Source organism: Dendroctonus ponderosae, unplaced genomic scaffold, assembly GCF_020466585.1.
Source record: "Dendroctonus ponderosae isolate FM_Combo_2020 unplaced genomic scaffold, Dpon_F_20191213v2 Dpon_F_20191213_1, whole genome shotgun sequence".
NCBI lineage: Eukaryota > Metazoa > Arthropoda > Insecta > Coleoptera > Curculionidae > Dendroctonus > Dendroctonus ponderosae.
This window is the reverse complement of record NW_026017110.1, coordinates 36,102,525-36,106,092: the sequence shown is the minus strand read 5'-3', so window position 1 is coordinate 36,106,092 and position 3,568 is coordinate 36,102,525. Positions and strand designations below refer to the sequence as shown.

General features: G+C 33.5%; 1 protein-coding gene and 1 long non-coding RNA gene across 4 annotated transcripts in view; one reads left to right on the top strand and one right to left on the bottom strand.

Annotated features, from left to right (window-relative positions):
- LOC109541240 (neurotrimin) overlaps window positions 1–3,568 on the top strand; it is an 83,205-nt gene that overhangs the window by 24,914 nt on the left and 54,723 nt on the right. The window lies entirely within an intron of this gene.
- LOC125502645 overlaps window positions 2,053–3,568 on the bottom strand; it is an 8,742-nt gene continuing 7,226 nt past the window's right edge. Inside the window, exon 2 of the long non-coding RNA XR_007280413.1 lies at window positions 2,053–2,384. This is a non-coding gene — a long non-coding RNA (uncharacterized LOC125502645). The remainder of the gene's footprint in view (window positions 2,385–3,568) is intronic.

Here is a 3,568-nt window from a genome sequence, read left to right as displayed (position 1 = left end):
ACATCCTTACGCAAACTTGCCCTTATTTTCAATACTGAATAAGATAAAATTATCAAAAATGGGGGCTTCTATTTAAAAAAAAACGAATTTGGGCGTTGTTGCCATATTGGAAATATTTTAGATCGCTTCTCTAGATCTAGAATCGAGAAATTCTCCCGATATTTCAAAAAAGATGATTTTTTGAAGAATTTCAAGAGAGTCACAGTTTTCGCAAGAAAACCGTTAACGTAATTTCTGAAATCGCGGTTTGTGTCAAGTAATACTGTGGAGAAATATTACATCTCCAGTACTAGACCATTAGCATATTTTGGCTGGAAATCTTTGCTTCAACATTCAATATAGCCATGTGATCAAAAAAGTGATAATAAAATTAACGCTACGAGTCATTACGTCTAGCGATATAAAATCTTGTCAAGATGGCCACACTTCCGGTTATACTGGAATTGGGTATCAAAAAGAGTCCATGTGAAAATGTTGGAGAGGCCCAGATGTTTTTAAGTTTACTGTAAATTTTAGTAACCGGGGAATTAAAACCAATTTTTCTTGTGACATGGAAGAGTTAATGCTACTCAATAACAAAGCACATTCCAGGACTATCGATTTCTATGCTTATAAATAACTCCAAATCAAAATTAATTCCTGGGTTTCATTTAATTGATAAATAGAGACAATAAATGACTGAAACCCAGGAATTAATTTTGATTTGGAATTGAAACACAGTCAGGAAAGTATGTACAACTTATAAATAATAGTAATATAATGTTTCTCTTTGAGAGAACATAAAATAGATTCATTTGCGGAACTCTGATGCATCCGCGACAAATTTCTGTGGTTTGATAGAACATACATTTTCCACTATAAAGGAGTTCGTTTCAATTTTAAAGGTATCAGTTTTTAAGGTTTCAGTTCAATTTATTAACTATCATATTATGATCAAATTTGATTTTTTCCCTTTGGTATGTTTCGTACACATTACCAGACTGCTCAACACAAAAAAAAACGGTATACTCATAGAGTCGTAGGCTTATTTTGAGGGTGCCACTATTACTACTTAGTTTGCGTACTCGCATGCAAGATAAATTTGTCATTTCGTTTTTCTGATGTTCACCTGATGTGTTCTTAGAAAAGCTCTATATTGTTGAGACGGATTAATTTTTTACAAACTGTTTGTTGGGTATTTCGCCTAAAAAAATTTTGTCCTTAAACAAGACAGAATTTCTTCACGTCTTTTATTACAGATTGATAAATAGTGCTTTTATTTTGCAATCAGAACGAATTATTTATTAAAAAGTAACCAAGACGAAAATTTTTGAGACAAAATACCCAACAAATAGTTTGTAGAAAAATGATGTCTGCTTCTAACATTACTATACAACGGTCAAGTATTTACAAATATATGTCGCAATATTTAACATACGCCAATCAACTTAGCTTTTTGAAAAATCGTCGGGGAGGAATAAGCTGTCTAAAAATATGACAGCTTATTATGATAATTTGGATAATTTTGTTTCACCCTGTTAGTAATAGATTTTAATAATGAAATCTATTTGCATATTCCCGGTAATTTGTTTTTCGAAATATTCAAAAACTTGCAATTTTTTGGCCAAAGCTGGAAACCGTCGTTCTAGAGTCCAATTTACATTCTATAGCTTCAAAGCAAAATTTTGCTTGTCAAAATGAAAGGCAAACCCATAAAAGCGCAATTATGTCACCTGCGAGGGTATATAAACTCTGACAGGGCCAACTACGCTCAGTGCCGAGGGGTATTCATTAAAAGAATTTAGCACCAACGATATTTTTCTGAAAACGGCAAACAAACGGCTTCTTGAATTCCTTTCTTTATTACTGCTATTTTTAGAATAATGAAATAGTGCCTGTAAAGCGTAAACTAATATAGTTAGTAGTAATCAAAAGTAATATCGACAATGAATGATAATGCTTGTGTCAACAACTGGTCCAAAAATTGAGATCTTCTTCGAAGATCGCCAACGATTTTATTGTTTTATTACGTTTTCTTAGGCATTCTCAAGGAACGAATTAGTATCGATATAGTTTCAGTAATACTCATTTATTTTTTATTCTGATGCGTATTTGTTGTATTTGTATTGTTGCTTAAAATATTAACCAACTAAGAATATCCTTTTAATACTTGTTGCGGCAAAATCAAAATTGGGCCACCGATCTTTATTCTATGTTCCACAAGACTTATGAAATTTGCTTTTGTAAAATACTTTCCTTTATCTTATTGCTGGTCTTTAATTATTTCCTTCTGGTATCTTGCATTTTGACGTCTCGACAGTTTAATTTTTGAGCCCATTTCTGCAAGGTAGGCTATTAATCTCTCTTCAGTTCTTCTTGAGGTGGCTCAGTTGTAAGATTCAATTCTGCATCAAAATTGGGCTTTAGGTTATTTTGATTGTTTTCTTTTTCGGTACATACGCGATCCCTACTATATACAAGATGGTTAACTAATTACACTATTACTGTTAAGTTCTTGTTGTGGGATATTCAGAGTATACCAATTTTCCTTTTCGATGATATGAGTTCTTAGAGATAATATTTCAATTTGTGTTCAACTAACCCAAACGACATTAAAACTTTACGGGAAAAGTTACCTTATTGAATATTTGTTTATGAACGTATGTCGTTTTAATTTGTAATACTGGGCTGCTGTCAACTTTTTAATCGTTGTCTAAACTGATATGTTTAAAAATACACAATTTAGTTTTAAGTAAGTTATTGCGGTCGTAGGTAAAGGATGGTACACAATTCGAGTTGTAACGCAGTTACGTACTCATGGAATTACGCACTCCTTTCCAACTTTTCCATTCCTACGTAAAGTGCTCTTTACACCTCTGATTATGTAGTTATCTGTATTCCATTAACCTTTTACGCATGATTGGAGCGGCACTAGCGAGTTAAATTTTTCAATCCCTAAGAAAAGCTTTTAAAAAGGTTTATTTTTAGAACGACGAATTACAGCAATGATGTACAAATAGCTAACCTGTGTTAATGTTACATTTGGTACTTATAAACTAAAACTGCTGAATTGGTGCAACTAGGCATTTGCTTCGCTGACCAATTAGTTGCGGTCCAAAACTGAGAAAGAAAACTGTTGCTTCGTAATTATTTAAAACTCCGGTAACCATGGAATTATACAGACTGACAATAAGATAGAGAAGGATAAACGATAAATTCAACAAGATTTGTTGACGAAATGTCAACCTGTTCTCATAACCTCTAATTCTGCGGGGTTTTGTGTTTACATAAATAATATACACAACACCAAACATTTGAATGGTTAACTCCAAACAAGCTAGTGCCTGTATTTACTTGGTGCTTGGGAAAGTGTCAGTTATTGTGCTCTGAGTTATTGTGCCTTGGAAGGCCCTGATTCGATTATGTCCAATACTTGTTCCTCTGTGCCTGGAACCCGAACATCAATTGTCGTCCACTTTCTTCCTGGAACCACTCTCCTCGCCCTTTGTTGGCGTGAGTTCTTTCAGCTTCTGCTATATTACTGTAGCATCTCCCCTGAACTAATCGCATATCAGCAAATTCGTGAAAG